Raw genomic sequence first — 18,136 nt, 5'->3', positions numbered from 1 at the left:
ATATCTCACGCAATAAGCATCAAACGAAAAAACTACGAAGAACGAAACTCGTCTAACTTGAAGGGGCAAACCAGATGGCGCTATGGTTGGCCCGCTGGATGGCGCTGCCACTGGTCAAACGGATATCAACTGCGTTTTTTAAAAATAGGAACCCCAATTTTTTCTTGCATATTCGTATAGTACGTAGAGAGATATGAATATTTTAATTGGACCACTTTTTCCGCTTTGTGATAGATGGCGCTGTAATAGTCACAAACGTGTAAGTACATGGTATCACGTAACATTCCGCCAGTGTGGACGGTATTTGCTTCGTGATACATTACCCGTGTTAAAATGGACCGTTTACCAATTGCGGAAAAGGTCGTTATCGTGTTGATATATGGTTATTGCTATCAGAATGCCCAACGGGCATGTGCTATGTACGCTGCTCGGTGTACTGTACGACACCATCCAAGTGTCCAGAACGTTCACCCGATAGTTACATTGTTTAAGGGAACAGGAAGCGTTCAGCCACATGTGAAACGTCAAGCACGACCTGCAGAAAATGATGATGCCCAGTTAGGTGTTTTAGCTGCTGTTGCGGCTAATCCGCATATCAGTAGAAGACAAACTGCGCGAGAATGGGGAATCTCAAAAACGTCGTTGTTGAGAATGCTACATCGATTGCACCCGTACCATATTTCTATGCATCAGGAGTTGCATGGCGACGACTTTGAACATCGTGTTCAGTTCTGCCACTGGGCACAAGACAAATTACGGGACGATGACAGATTTTTTGCACGCGTTCTATTTAACGACGAAGCGTCATTCACCAACAGCGGTACCGTAAACCTGCATTATATGCACCATAGGGTAACGGCAAATCCACGATGGCTGCGTCAAGTGGAACATCAGCGACCTTGGCGGGTTAATGTATGGTGCGGCATTACCGGAGAAGAATAACTGGCCCCCATTTTGTCGATGGCAATCTAAATGGTGCAATGTATGCTGATTTCCTACGTAATGTTCTGCCGATGTTACTACAAGATGTTTCACAGCATGAGAGAATGGCGATGTACATCCAACATGATGGATATCCGGCACATAGCTCGCGTGTGGTTGAAGCGGTATTGAATAGTATATGTCATGACAGGTGGATTGGTCGTCGAAGCACCGTACCATGGGCCGCACGTTTACCGGATCTGACGTCCCCGGGCCGGCCGGTGTGGCCGTGCGATTCTAGGCGCTTCAGTCCTCGCTGTTGAGAGGAATGTCGTCACACGTATTGCCAAAAGCATTGAGGTTGACGGACATCATTTTTAGCATTTATGGCATTAATGTGGTAATTACAGGTAATCACGCTGTAACAGCATGCGTTATCAGAAGTGATAAGTTCGCAAAGGTGCATGTGTCACATTGGAACAACCGAAATAAAATGCTCAAACGCACTTAAGTTCTGTATTTTAATTTAAAAAACCTACCTGTTACCGACTCTTCGTTTAAAATTTTGAGCCATCTATCACAAAGGGAAAATACTGGTCATATTTCTTTACGTACTACACAAATATCTAATAAAAGATGGGGGTTCCTATTTAAAAAAAACGCAGCTGATATACTTTGCACATATGGCAGCGCCATGCAACAGGGCAACCATAGCGCCATCTGGTTTCCCCCTTCAAACTAGAGGAGTTTCGTACATCATCATCATCATCATCATGATCTTTAAGACTGATTATGCCTTTCAGCGTTCAGTCTGGAGCATAGCCCCCCTTATACAGTTCCTCCATGATCCCCTATTCAGTGCTAACATTGGTGCCTCTTCTGATGTTAAACCTATTACTTCAAAATCATTCTTAACCGAATCCAGGTACCTTCTCCTCGGTTTGCCCCGACTCCTCCTACCCTCTACTGCTGAATCCATGAGTCTCTTGGGTAACCTTTCTTCTCCCATGCGTGTAACATGACCCCACCACCTAAGCCTGTTCGCCCTGACTGCTACATCTATAGAGTTCATTCCCAGTTTTTCTTTGATTTCCTCATTGTGGACACCCTCCTGCCATTGTTCCCATCTACTAGTGCCTGCAATCATCCTAGCTACTTTCATATCCGTAACCTCAACCTTGTTGATAAGGTAACCTGAATCCACCCAGCTTTCGCTCCCATGCAACAAAGTTGGTCGAAAGATTGAACGGTGCACAGATAACTTAGTCTTGGTACTGACTTCCTACTTGCAGAAAAGAGTAGATCGTAGCTGAGCGCTCACTGCATTAGCGTTGCTACACCTCGCCTCCAGTTCTTTCACTATGTTGCCATCCTGTGAGAATATGCATCCTAAGTACTTGAAACCGTCCACCTGTTCTAACTTTGTTCCTCCTATTTGGCACTCAATCCGTTTATATTTCTTTCCCACTGACATTACTTTCGTTTTGGAGATGCTAATCTTCATACCATAGTCCTTACATATCTGATCTAGCTCTGACATATTACTTTGCAAATTTTCAATCGAATCTGCCATCACAACTAAGTCATCCGCATATGCAAGACTGCTTATTTTGTGTTCACATATCTTAATCTCACCCAGCCAGTCTTTTGTTTTCAACATATGATCCATAAATAATATGAACAACAGTGGAGACAGGTTGCAGCCTTGTCTTACCCCTGAAACTACTCTGAACCATGAACTCAATTTGCCGTCAACTCTAACTGCTGCCTGACTATCCATGTAAAGACATTTAATTGCTTGCAAAAGCTTGCCTCCTATTCCATAATCTTGTAGAACAGACAATAACTTCCTCCTAGGAACCCGGTCATATACCTTTTCTAGATCTATAAAGCATAGATACAATTCCCTGTTCCACTCATAACACTTCTCCATTATTTGCTGTAAGCTAAAGTTCTGGTCCTGACAACCTCTAAGAGGCCTTAACCCACACTGATTTTCATCCAGTTGGTCCTCAATTAATACTCGCACTTTCCTTTCAACAATACCTGAGAAGATTTTACCCACAACGCTGATTAAAGAGATACCTCTGTAGTTGTTACAATCTTTTCTGTTTCCATGTTTATATATTGGTGTGATTACTGCTTTTGTCCCCCCCCCCCCCCCCATGAACCATGGACCTTGCCGTTGGTGGGGAGGCTTGCGTGCCTCAGCGATTCAGATGGCCGTACCGTAGGTACAACCACAACGGAGGGGTATCTGTTGAGAGGCCAGACAAACGTGTGGTTCCTGAAGAGGGGCATCAGCCTTTTCAGTAGTTGCAAGGGCAACAGTCTGGATGATTGACTTATCTGGCCTTATAACAATAACCAAAACGGCATTGCTGTGCTGGTACTGCGAACGGCTGAAAGCAAGGGGAAACTACGGCCGTAATCTTTCCCGAGAGCATGCAGCTTTACTGTACGATTAAATGATGATGGCGTCCTCTTGGGTAAAATATTCCGGAGGTAAAATAGTCCCCCATTCGGATCTCCGGGCGGGGACTACTCAAGAGGATGTCGATATCAGGAGAAAGAAAACTGGCGTCCTACAGATCGGAGCGTGGAATGTCAGATCTCTTAATCAGGCAGGTAGGTTACAAAATTTAAAAAGGGAAATGGATAGGTTAAAATTAGATATAGTGTGAATTAGTGAAGTTCGGTGGCAGGAGGAACAAGACTTCTGGTCAGGTGACTACAGGGTTATAAACACAAAGTCAAATAGGGGCAATTCAGAAATAGGTTTAATAATGAATAGGAAAATAGGAATGCGGGTAAGCTACTACAAACAGCATAGTGAACGCATTATTGTGGCCAAGATAGACACGAAGCCCACGCCAGTAGTACAAGTTTATATGCCAACTAGCTCTGCAGATGACGAAGAAATTGAAGAAATGTATGATGATATAAAAGAAATTATTCAGATAGTGAGGGGAGACGAAAATTTAATAGTCATGGGTGACTGGAATTCGAGTGTAGGAAAAGGGAGAGAAGGAAACGTAGTAGGTGAATATGGATTGGGGCTAAGAAATGAAAGAGGAAGCCGCCTGGTAGAATTTTGCACAGAGCACAGCTTAATTATAGCTAACACTTGGTTTAAGAATCATGATAGAAGGTTGTATACATGGAAGAACCCTGGAGATACTAAAAGGTATCAGATAGATTATATAATGGTAAGACAGAGATTTAGGAACCAGGTTTTAAATTGTAAGACATTTCCAGGGGCAGATGTGGACTCTGACCACAATCTATTGGTTATGACCTGTAGATTAAAACTGAAGAAACTGCAAAAAGGTGCGAATTTAAGGAGATGGAACCTGGATAAACTGAAAGAACCAGAGGTTGTACAGAGTTTTAAGGAGAGCATAAAGGATCAATTGACAGGAATGGGGGAAGGAAATACAGTAGAAGAAGAATGGGTAGCTTTGAGGGATGAAGTAGTGAAGGCAGCAGAGTATCAAGTAGGTAAAAAGACCACGACTCTTAGAAATCCTTGGGTAACAGAAGAAATATTGAATTTCATTGATGAAAGGAGAAAATATAAAAATGCAATTAATGAAGCAGGCAAAAAGGAATACAAACGTCTCAAAAATGAGATCGACAGGAAGTGCAAAATGGCTAAGCAGGGATGGCTAGAGGACAAATGTAAGGATGTAGAGGCTTATCTCACTAGGGGTAAGATAGATACTGCCTACAGGAAAATTAAAGAGACCTTTGGAGATAAGAGAACCACTTGTATGAACATCAAGAGCTCAGATGGGAACCCAGTTCTAAGCGAAGAAGGGAAAGCAGAAAGGTGGAAGGAGTATATAGAGGGTCTATACAAGGGCGATATACTTGAGGACAATATTATGGAAAAGGAAGAGGATGTAGATGAAGATGAAATGCGAGATACGATACTGCGTGAAGAGTTTGACAGAGCACTGAAAGACCTGAGTCGAAACAAAGCCCCCGGAGTAGACAACATTCCATTGGAACTACTGACGGCCTTGGGAGAGCCATTCCTGACAAAACTCTACCATCTGGTGAGCAAGACGTATGAAACAGGCGAATTACCCTCAGACTTCAAGAAGAATATAATAATTCCAATCCCAAAGAAAGCAGGTGTTGACAGATGTGAAAATTACCGAACAATCAGTTTAATAAGTCACAGCTGCAAAATACTAACACGAATTCTTTACAGACGAATGGAAAAACTAGTAGAAGCCAACCTCGGGGAAGATCAGTTTGGATTCCGTAGAAATACTGGGACACGTGAGGCAATACTGACCTTACGACTTATCTTAGAAGAAAAATTAAGGAAAGGCAAACCTACGTTTCTAGCATTTGTAGACTTAGAGAAAGCTTTTGACAATGTTGACTGGAATACTCTCTTTCAAATTCTAAAGGTGGCAGGGGTAAAATACAGGGAGCGAAAGGCTATTTACAATTTGTACAGAAACCAGATGGCAGTTATAAGAGTCGAGGGACATGAAAGGGAAGCAGTGGTTGGGAAGGGAGTAAGACAGGGTTGTAGCCTCTCCCCGATGTTATTCAATCTGTATATCGAGCAAGCAGTAAAGGAAACAAAAGAGAAACTTGGAGTAGGTATTAAAATCCATGGAGAAGAAATAAAAACCTTGAGGTTTGCCGATGACATTGTAATTCTGTCAGAGACAGCAAAGGACCTGGAAGTGCAGTTGAACGGAATGGACAGTGTCTTGAAAGGAGGATATAAGATGAACATCAACAAAAGCAAAACGAGGATAATGGAATGTAGTCGAATTAAGTCGGGTGATGCTGAGGGAATTAGATTAGGTAATGAGGCACTTAAAGTAGTAAAGGAGTTTTGCTATTTGGGGAGCAAAATAACTGATGATGGTCGAAGTAGAGAGGATATAAAATGTAGACTGGCAATGGCAAGGAAAGCGTTTCTGAAGAAGAGAAATTTGTTAACATCGGGTATAGATTTAAGTGTCAGGAAGTCATTTCTGAAAGTATTTGTATGGAGTGTAGCCATGTATGGAAGTGAAACATGGACGGTAAATAGTTTGGACAAGAAGAGAATAGAAGCTTTCGAAATGTGGTGCTACAGAAGAATGCTGAAGATTAGATGGGTAGATCACATAACTAATGAGGAAGTATTGAATAGGATTGGGGAGAAGAGAAGTTTGTGGCACAACTTGACCAGAAGAAGGGATCGGTTAGTAGGACATGTTCTGAGGCATCAAGGGATCACAAATTTAGTATTGGAGGGCAGCGTGGGGGGTAAAAATCGTAGGGGGAGACCAAGAGATGAATACATTAAGCAGATTCAGAAGGATGTAGGTTGCAGTAGGTACTGGGAGATGAAGAAGCTTGCACAGGATAGAGTAGCATGGAGAGCTGCATCAAACCAGTCTCAGGACTGAAGACCACAACAACAACAACTGCTTTTGTCCAGTCTGATGGAACCTGTCCCGACTCCCAGGCCATTTCAATTATCCTGTGTAGCCATTTAAGTTTCGTACTTTGTAGTTTTTTCGTTTGACTCTTATTCCGTCAGATATTTGGTCCGGTAACGATCAATGGACCAGCCTGCATAGTAGTTCAAAGACGGATGGGGAATAATTCTAGCGAAGACACGGCCAAAACTGAGGAAATCTTCTGATATAAGCGATTTTCACGAAGGTGATATTATTATTACCAAGAGACTGTAAACGATTATCTCAAAGACAACCTACCGGGTCGACTGTTCACGTGCTACTGTAGTGGGCATCTATGGGAAGTGGTACAACGACAGTGAAAGCACCAATGGGTGATAAGTGATTGGACTTCCACGACTCTTCTCAGAGCATAGGATTCTCAAGCTCGCCTCTTTTGTAAGGAGGGATTAGTGGTCATCTCTAGTATTGTGCCGAAACAGTATGACGATGGCCCACACGTAAGTGTTTAAGAACACACCGTTAATCATATATTGTTGAACATGGATCAAAGTTGCAGAAGACGCTACTGTTCATATGGTGGCTCAACAACATCGTTAATTACGAATGCAGCGACCGCAGGATGGTGGAAACTGAACCGAGGACCAATGGAAACGTGTCTTCTCGTTGTATGAATCACGTTTTTGCTACACCAGGTCGATGACCGTCTAAACAGATTCCTCCATTCAAGCGAACAGCTGTTCGAAATGTGCACCATGCCAAGGACGCAAGCTGGTGGGAGCAGTATTACGCTATGGGAGCCATTCTGCTGCGCTAGCATGGCACCTTCAGTAGTAATCGAAGACTCGTTGATCTGCAACCCTTCATACTTGATGTCTTCCCTGCCGGTGATGTCATTTTCCAGCGGGATAACTGTCTACGTCTCAAAACCAAAATCGTACTATCGTTGTTTTAGCAGCACAATAGTGTACTTATATTGATTTCTTGGCGACGAAATTCGATTGATGTGAATCCAAAGCAACGCAACTGGGTTGTTTCAGGTGCCATCACCGCCTACACAAATCAGCAGCCCACTCTCTAAGGGAATTGCATGGCTTGTGCGTGGACATAAGGTGTGACATACCTCCACAAACGTACCAATGAACTATCGGATCCATGATATGAAGAATCGGTTTCATATTGCATTCCAAATATGGACCAATAATTAGTCCAGTAGGTGGTGAGCGGACGATTTGGATGGGATTCGGTTAATGAAAAGGGGACATACAATTCAAGGCTTATTTCCCCAAAACAATTAATTAATTGTAATAAATTACACTGTGGCTTACAAATTACAGTGACACAAACAAATCAAGCTGCTTACAATACGAGGTAATAAAAATGTTATATGCCACAGGTGAACAGAGAAACTTCAAAACTGTTTAAAATTTTATGCATTAACAAATAATCATTGTGCATTAAACTACATAATTTCACCTAATACAGTTAAATTTTATAATGTGAAGCACAAATGTATAATTTACAATTAAATTTACAGTCGACGTTACTCCTTCCTATATCTTCTTTGAAAGAGTGATAAAATTTCCAAAGGTATCTCAATTAAAATGCCCTAAAACCCTTAACACAACAACACGTACATGACTAGCTGAAATAATAAATATATGTACGGCAAAGCCCAACATCAACAGCGCAGACCACATTCAAACTCTAGCCAACATGGGCCGCTTGCCGGTCAAATCATGTTACGACTGCTGCAGCTGGCAAACTTACATAGGTAGTAAAAGAACACAGGCCACCTAGCAATCTTTCCAAAATCAGTTTACACGAAGGAGGAAGAGGGGGAGGGGGGAAATAATAAATACCATACGCAGGTGCACTTGACAAACCAATTACTAAAATACATTATAAAAGGATCTCAATTAATGACAAAATCCGGGATAGGCCTGGCGATATGCCACCTGAGCGCTAGTAGCCAAAATAAGGTTGACAGATACCAAGGTCTGACATCATCTTATGGGTAACTAGCACAACAAATAAATTAGCAGCAGAATAAGCAAATGGCAATTCCCAAGAATTCAAATAGGATTAAGTTACCACGAGGCTCAAATCAATTGCTAGCACCTTGGACATCACCTTAGGCTTAACTGACACTACAAATAAATAAAGGTAGAAGAACAGGCAAATGACAATACCCAGAATTTTAAATAAAAATAAGTAAGCACAAGGCTAAAAGCAAATGCTAGCAACTTAACAAGCACACATGAAAATATCAGACTGCTGCCACATCAGAAAACGGAACAGGCGCGCGCGCTGTCCCCAGCAAACCAGAAAACCAATAACACACGCTCCAGCAAACGAACCAGCCTGACCACAGTAATTTCAACTCAGAATCACGGCGTGTGAGCACACCGGGTCCACGCAAAACACACACTGCCAAATAATTCCCACCAACAGATACGGCTGACTCCCGGGCGGGAGAACGGGGCCGACGACCGGGTACACACCAGCAGAAAACTCGACACCTAGACTCCGGCCAAAACGGAATCACGCAGAAAATATGAACAACAGCTGAAGTAAGGTGAAACGAACCCCGCCACGCAGACCGGACAGAGCAAACACACAGAAAACCTGCCCTGCAGTCCTTACAACTCCTGGGTGCGGAAACCCAAGCAATATCGTGGCACCCTTTTCAGAGGCGAAGAACCTCGCGCGATCGCGTGCGGGGATCATTAGTTGTCCACTACAGCACGTCACCAACACGCCACACCGCCCAACGGCCAAATCAACGAGGCCCGCCAACAACGAGACCACACCTCCGTGCCGGGTCGGATGGCAAAATACCACCAGCTCGGTGCGAATTCAGCCGCCGAGCCGAGCGAGCGTGGCCCTCCGCGAAAACCGCTCCAGAGGGCAGCAGCCGCCTCAGCGCCAGCGCAGGCCGAACCACACGGAAACAGAAATACAAGTCGCTACCGATAGTGCCGGATACGCAACACGCCAGACAAATGGCACAGGTGGTCATAATGTTTTGCCTGTCTGTGTAAAACAGAGGAATGTATCGTGTGTTTGACCCTCTGCAAGTTTTTAACTCTAATGAACAGTGTTTACGAACTGCTTCGCTGTACTCTCAGCCAAACATAACTAAGCGTTATCTGCGACCTCAAAGAATAATTGAAGCAGTGGGTGCACTGAGATAATAGGATGTGTCCAGCACGTATCTACTATTCATCGCTAAGGAATGTTAGCCTCCTCGGCATTGATGCATCTAGAGAGATCATGTATAACTGGACGAATGACATGAATAAGATTGCTAAGGAACAGTCTTTGCAGAATAGCAGTTGCGGTATTGAAATAAGAGTGCCAGTCTATATCATTAGCGTCGATCAGGTGTTCCAATTTGGAACACATGTTATCCTCTTTCCAAAAGCAAAAGATCTAAGTGTATTGATGAGGTAGAGCTCAGCTCATTCTCTTCCTTCACGAGATGTCGAATACTATATATGTAGTGGCCCCCCTACTACCGGTCACTTGAAAATGAAGTCGGAGTTAACGTTGCAGTTACGGTTAGTTAAAGACAGAGTAATAGTTACAAGTTGCATAGCGAGACCATGTAGGGTTTTGTTCAGGATCCTTAGCCGAAAAGGTTCTACGAATGGGCAACTCGTTTCGAAATCGAGGGCTGAGTGCTGCTATCGACATGATTTGTTTGTTGGGATGGTAATCAAAAAGGTGTAGATGAGATCTTTCAATCTCAGGCTTAATACTACGAATGCAAGAATATATTATGACCCATTGGCATAACGATCTTACGGAATCTGTAAAGTGTTTCGGGTAAGGAACATAGTTTTTCCACCTCCTCTCTGCTGACAGTTATTTCTTACACCAAGAAACTATATTTGTGTTATGTGTTGTAGGCAGGGTAACAGGGTTTGTGATATGTCCATGTGTAAATAGCACTCGTATAGTAATAAAAGGGGTGATTTAGCAGTGATACGAAAATTGAGAACCTTGCTGCAATGACATTTGCTGATAGAATCACGAGATCGACGCTGTCGGACGTTTAGTTGACGTGAAAAGTAGTCGAGAGTGGCGGTCTGGAACAAGTGAAATTGTGTAAAACGCGTTTAAATTATGGAATACCAGGTAAAATGACGAAAGTTGACGGAAAATTTGTAGGTCTGAGGAAAATGTGACAATATATGGAAGAATGAGGGTTACATGTTTACATTCTCGCCTGTGTCTATGAAAATCATTTCTCTTCCCCACCAGTGGGACTGACAACAGATGGTGCTCACCATTCATGCTCTATGGGTTTAAGTCCTGGAGAGTACCCCCTTGTTCCACGTGCAGTGATTCATCATAGGTCACAAAAATGAAAGATGCAGTGTCCGAAGGTTTAGAGGTCAAGAGACCACTATCTAGGGCACCAAAACAGTGTTCACACACTTGGGTGCAATATGCACACCAGTTTGAGGAATCAGTGCTCTTGGTTCCCTCAGAACCAGAGCACAGAACCCTCTGCTGCCCTGTCACCTAGGATTATGAAATTAAATTTAGCGGGTGGTGAACAGCTTCAAATGCTCCACAATGATGCATACTGTTCCAGTTTCCATATGTTGCGATTTTGCCCATGTTTTTGTCAATACTAGACATCGCCTCTGTCATACTTCAACCAACCAGTATGTGGTGCGAGCGCCTTACCATACACTACGTGTTATCCAGCTTTCTGTGAGAGCAGATGGATCGAAATGTGTTAAAAAAAATCATATCAAGCTGCTTATGAAACAACAACACAGGAACCATCTGTTTTGACTGATAGGCTGGGCGGTATGTTCTTCCCACAGTACAGGTGAGAAAATTGAACACAAGTCCATGCCAGCGTCTTCGATCAGTGGCCACCTACTGAATTGTACTAATTCATGCTTATTTAATGAGATCACCACATATGCCCACAGTCAATGTGGAAACAATGTATGTTCTCAGTATATGGGAAGATATATCTTATCTAGTTCTCTACCGGGTAATGTTAGCGAAGTTTTTATAGTTCGTAGTTTTACTCCGTTTGATGATATAAACGAGGGGTGAGAAAGACAGACAGAGAGAGATAGAGAGAGACAGAGAGAGAGAGAGAGAGACTCTGCTGGGAACGAAGACTATGAAATGGTTACACTATTGTATTTCTAGCTTAGTAATCAGAGGAGACATTAGGGCAGGTACAGGGGGATATTATAGACAAACGATATCAATGAACTGAATTCCTCTGTCCCGTCCACGTGTACTCTGTATAATTGTGAATTTCCTCCTTTACATTAGCGTGCTATTATTCTCATTGTGAAACCTCTTTACCTAGTCAGTATTGGATGGGGATACGAGACAGCCTTCTAACTAATGCAGTGCTGGCGGATAATTATGGGATTCCGAGAGATTTAGTTGCTGTCCGTGACTTGGAAGGGAACACATCTTAATCGTCGAAGGCAGGGGGATTCAAACGCTATATGTCGAAGACTGGAAGCTTCATCTGCAGCCACATCATACTCAACAAGCCAACTAATGGTGAGTGACGGACGTTACTTTACATACCACTAAGCCATCCAACCCTGTCGCACTCGCGAATAGCGCTTGGGATGAATAATAGTCGGCTATCCTCTGTATTGGCTCTAATTTCTTCACTTTTCTCCTCATGGTCATTACACGAGACGTATATGGCAGGATGTAATAAGTTGTCCAACTCTTCCCAGAGAAAGCTCTCTTGAATTTGTAGCAGTAAATCTCTCTGTGATGCATAACGTCTCTCTTGTAACGTCTGCAAATGGAGTTCGATGAATATCGCCGTAACGCTCTTATGCCGACTAAACGATCCTATGACGAAACGTGCAGCTCTTTGATGGATTTTCTCTGTTTGCACTAGTACTTTATAAGGAGCGCAGAGAGATGAGCAGTACTCAAGAATTGATCGAACATGCGCCTTAAAAGCCACTTCCTCCGCGGACGAGTTAATTTCCTTACGATTCTTCCTATGAGTCTGACACTGGCATCTGCTTTTCCCACTTTTTGTTTTACGTGGTTATTCCAATTTAGGTCACTCTTCTTTTAGACATTTTGCGGCAGATACTGTTTTCAGCGGTTTTTCATCAGTAGTGTAGCTACACAGCAGTGGTTTTCTTTTCTTATGTATGTGCACCATGTAACATTTACTTACGTTCCGGGTCAACTGCGTAAGCTTGCTTCATTCACCTTTTCTCTGGAGGTTATTCTGTAAATCGTTACAATCTTCTGGCGTTGCTACTTTGTTACAGACAACCGCATCATCTGCGAACAGCCTTAGACAGCATCCAACGCTTTCTACTAGATCATTTATATATACTGTAAATAGTAACGCTCAAATCACACTTGCTTGGGGTTCTCCGAAGATTACCTTTACAGATGTCGATTTTGTTCGCTTAAGAGCGGCTTGTTAAGTTCAGTCTGCAAGGAAATGTTGAATCCAGTGTCAAATCTGCTCTGATAGTTCATACGCTCGTATTTTGTTTTCACTAATTGGCAGTAGGGGACGGTGTCAAATGCGTTTCCGATGACAAGGAACACGGCAATAATCTGAACGGCCGGCCGAAGTGGCCGTGCGGTTAAAGGCGCTGCAGTCTGGAACCGCAAGACCGCTACGGTCGCAGGTTCGAATCCTGCCTCGGGCATGGATGTTTGTGATGTCCTTAGGTTAGTTAGGTTTAACTAGTTCTAAGTTCTAGGGGACTAATGACCTCAGCAGTTGAGTCCCATAGTGCTCAGAGCCATTTGAACCATTTAATCTGAACGCCATTGTCTACGGCGCTGCGGATCTCATGGAGCAACGGTGCGGGCTGAGGTTTGCAGGATATCTGTTTGCGGAATCCCTGTTCATATTTGTAGATAAGGTATTTCTTCTCCAAGAAAGTCATAATTCTTGAGATGTCCCATATTTATACAACAGATTGACGTCAAAGATACAGGTCTACCATTGTGTGCATCTGCCCTACAGCCCTACTTAAAAACGAGAATGACCCTGTGCTTTCTTCCAGAGGCTAGGGACGATCTACGATAAATCAGTGCTAGAAGTGGAGCATGTTCTTTCGCAAGATCTTTGTAGTATCTTATAGGTGTCTCATTTGGTCTTGACGCCTTTCCACTACTAAGCGATTGTAGTTCTTTCTATTCCGCAATTGATTATCTCAGTATTGCCATTTTGACATTTGTGTGATTATTGAAAGGAAGGACGGTCGTATGATCTTCCTCGGTGAAACAGTTTCAGAAGACCGAATTAAGTATTTCGGCCTTCTGTCCGTTATCTTTCGTTTCGGTGCCAGTATGGTCGCTGAGTGAATGAATAGATGAATTTGGCCCCACTTACTGATTTTACATATGACCTAAACGAATTAGGGTTTTTACTCAGATTGGTAGACAAAGTTCTACTTTGAAAGTCATTGAACGCTTCTCTCACTGCTGTCCTTACGCTCGGTTTCACTTCTTTTAGCTTTTGTTTGTCAGTTATATTTTTACTTCTCTTTAATATGAGATAAAGTTCTTTGCTTACGAAGCAGTTTTCTAACACGGCTAGTAAACCATGGTGGTTCTTTCCCATTCCTGAAGAGTTTACTCGGAACACAATTGTCTAGGTCATATTGCACGATTCCTTTGAATTTTTACATTAGTTTTCCACATCTTCATCCTCATCACTGAATATTTGATGCTGAGTGCTCCGATACTCTGAAATTTGTATCCTAGCTAAGCAAAAATGCCTTTCTACCTTTCGTAATATTCTTTGTCAGACCCATTGTCACAGGTGCTATAACAGCCTTATTATCACTGCTAGCCTCCCCTACGTTAACTGATTCGACAAGGTCAGGTCCGTGATTTGTGAGAAAATGGCAAGTAGGCGATACTCGAATTGAGCTCTATACCACTTAGTGCTGTGCGCAAACATATTATAACCTATGACATACACCTCGCGAAGTAATTTTAATGTGAAAACTAGTCTTCAATACGAATTGTTTTACATAGCCAGAAACACAAGCAGAAGTTCCTTGTTTTGTTTTCTCGATGAATAAAAGTCTGAAAACTACCTTGTGTTTTGTGAGCCTATGAATGAACATTATGATATCTTAATAGGTAGACTAATTTTATGTTTACATTTATATATTTACTTCGCAAGCCATTGTACAGTGTGTGACAGGGCGCACCCTTTGCCACAACTAGTCATTTCCTTTCCGATTTAACAGCGAGGGAGAAGAGGGCAGTCAGTTTGACTTCGCATAATCGCTAATTTATTGTACGTTAGCTTCGTGGTCCTCACGCGAAACGTATGTACACGGCAGTAAAATGCTTCTTAGATGAACTTTACATGTCGATTCTCAATAGTGTTCTCCGAAACGAGCATCGCGTTTCCACCAGGAATTCCCATATGAGTTAGTGAGGCATTCTCCTACTAATCTGGCGGGGCTCAATGAGATTCCTTTTGCATGAATGTACTCCAAGTGAAGCGGATGTTTGCAGGCTCATACACGTTTGGCAGTGGTGGCTGTAGCTGCTATTCCCATGCGGGCCGGTGGCGGCGTGGGTGGTGGTGGCGTGGACGTTTCGGGGGTGGGCGGCCTATGTTGAGTCTCAGTGAGACTGGTTCGTGAGCAGTCACTATACCGGAATTGTGAGTAGTTTATTTCCACCAGCTTGGCGGGGCGGGACTGGGGGTGGTTTGGGATGGGGGCGGAGCATGATTGATGGTGGATAGCCACTGCTATTTGACGAAGCTTGCCACCAATTTTGGTATCGCAGGAAATGGCTCCCTAGCATGCTGGGAAGCGTGGCCAGCCCCCGCAGGCGTTACCAAAGCATCTATAAAGGTGACTCGGCGAGAGTAATCCCACTGCGGGAAAAGACTATTCACCATAGAAAGGGACTCTCACGATCGATTTAATTAACTACCAAATCAGTTTAATATCAATGTTTTGTCGACAGGTAGGTGAAAGCAAGGACGAGAGTACCACAGATATGATTCTCGTGTTGGAGTGGTATTAAGGCGTTTCTTCATTATGGCGAAATAGTTTAAAGAGATTTTCATATCCCACCTGCACAGGAAGAGATGGACTTCGCAATAAAATTATTTATATTACCTCATTTATAAAGTCATACTTGGTATTGACGTGATATTTATACCTCCTCTGTGCTGCTAACTTAAGAGATCTTGTAGGTGACGGATCATTTGGCAGCTTTACGAGAGTTTGAAAGTGAGGAGGCATCCTGTTACAGAGATAGAATATGCTCTTAGCACTCTGTCACGAAGGAAAACGGGGTATAATATTCATGTCCTGTGATGCAGGACAAAACAAATATTAGGCTGATAATAACTGATTTTTTTAACTGATGAGAGAATACTTAGCGGTAATACAGTCTATGCCATACTGCTGTACACCCTTTTAACAAAAAGTAACTGTACTTTAGCGATGCGAAAACGCATGTATGGTCCCATTTCTTCTGTCTTTTAAAATAACTTGTATAAAAGGGAGGAATCTTCATTTTTCATGAGAAATTCTACGTGTATGGAGAATACAATACCTGTCTTGGATAATACCTGTCTTGGATTGGATGAAGTGGACTATTTAAGCTGGAGAGAATTTATGTTGGGGGTTGGATGTATACGTCCAAGCTGCATCTGCAGCCAGCGGCAGGGGTTGTCACGGAGATATCGGTTAACAGAAAGCTGTGGCCTGTTAGCTCTTGCCCACAGCCGATAGACATGTTATGGTGGCGGCGCCCTGTGAGTGGCTAAACAGTGAAGTAACCAGAATGTTGGTTGAGCAGCGACAGAAGTGAACATCTATATTGCATGAGAAGATTCAATATAGCGAGTGTTTGCGCTGGACCATTATTTACCATGTAAATTGACTGGCGGACTGCTTGGCAGTCTTTCTGACAGTCTTTCTGATCTCCAAGTGTCTGTTATGGCTAGAGATGTGTGCGCAACTGCCAACGTGGCCGGCGCAAGAGCGGACGTCTCCCAACTGGCTCTTCCACAGCTCCATATCAGTCAGCTGACCATCCAGGCTTCACCATCACGAATGTGTTTTGCTGGAAGGTTTTTTTTTTCGCCAGATATATTTAGTGCAAATGTCGTGTTGGAGGAAGGTTCTTGTGAACACAAATGTCGCTGCAAACAAGACGTCAAATATATTTAGAGCTATGATATATTTGTGGTGGAAATTTAATTACTTGATTTGCCAAATGTTTGCGTATGATTCTCCAACATTGAAAACATGTCTTATTAGGAAGAAGTTTCATCATAATCTGGTAGTGAGTGTTTTAAGTAATCTGCTTGACTCCAGTAAATTGCTAAACAAGTAATTTGGTAGGGTAGTGCAAATGGACAGCTTCACATTATTTTTGATATTGCGATTGCACAGCATTAGCCAACAGGAACCCAGTATTCTGAGGGTAGATGAAACCCCTGACTTCTTGTTTGGACACATTAGTTCATGCATGTTTTGACACAAACAGGAAGTAACCACTTGAGAGAGACAGAGACAGGAAACGAGTCTGGAATTTCTTGATCAAAGGAGTGCAACCACCTCATGATCTACTCACAGGCCACAGGTCCATCTGGTGGGTAGGTATATCACATTGGTCTACAGGACTAACACATATTTGTTACAATAGTAAATAGCCAGTTGAGAGAGAACGGAAGTGGTTTCCTGGCTAACGAACATCAAGGGACGCTGCCTTTCAGTCCAGTCCACGGTATTAAGTACTGAAAACTGTAGCTAACATACCGCACATGATTCCGTTCCTTGGTGCTTACAGTTATTACATCGTGGGAAGTGCGGGTGGAGGGTGTAGACATGAGCTCTACCCAAGTGACGACTGTCTTTCCGGCAACGGAGTGAATGAAGAATTAGTAGATTGAATTCAACAATATATTACTGAGATTTATTTGAATTTCGTATCATGAGATCCTCTAGCACAGACTGAGTCTTCTTCTTGCCAGTTTTAAGATAGGGTTGAGGAATGGTTAACTGGAGGAGGTGAGGTTAGATGCACGGCTGTTCTCAGGATGGGCAGCTGTGCCTAAGAATTGAGATATTTTCCTTTCCCAGCGGGTGTGGAGGAAGAAGGACAGGGGTTGGGGATTCTCTGTAGGACAGATTATCCCCAGGGGTCATAATTAAGGCAGCTTAACAATAGGTATTCCCAGGGAATTATAAATGAATTAGCATAACTATAGGTTAAGGGAGGCAGAGGGGTGGTTTAATTGATCAGTTTAATTAATCAGCATATCAATTTGATACTAAATGTGTGCCACAACCCGTTTAATGTCACCGCTTACGAGACCTTTCACCAGTGCTTTGCTTCTGAGGGAAGCAGTTGAATTTTCGAATAACATTGCTGTGTTGTGTGTTTATTCGATGGTGGCCTCGCCATCATGCTGTCAGCCCTTTGTGATGTGGTGATGGTATTTAACTTACCTCAGTTGCTCATTATCGAATATAAGATCAACCATCAACGTGAATTAAGGTAAAGGTAAATTATGGTTTAATACTTAATAAAATATGCAGTGGGAAATATTCAATTAATCATGTGAACCGAAGAAAATATGAGACCTATGACATGATATCTATCCTATTTGGAAGATACCGAAAGAGCCGAATTCAAGAGGGTGCCAGGGCAGCCATGTTTGTGGCACTCAGGAAGGCGAAATGGAAAACGGACGAGCAAGCTGCGGCTACGCTGGATTGGAGCTGTATCATGTGTAACGG

The sequence above is a fragment of the Schistocerca cancellata genome, chromosome 8 (genome assembly GCF_023864275.1).
Source record: "Schistocerca cancellata isolate TAMUIC-IGC-003103 chromosome 8, iqSchCanc2.1, whole genome shotgun sequence".
In the NCBI taxonomy this organism is placed as follows: Eukaryota; Metazoa; Arthropoda; class Insecta; order Orthoptera; family Acrididae; genus Schistocerca; species Schistocerca cancellata.
Note: the sequence above shows the minus strand (reverse complement) of the source record.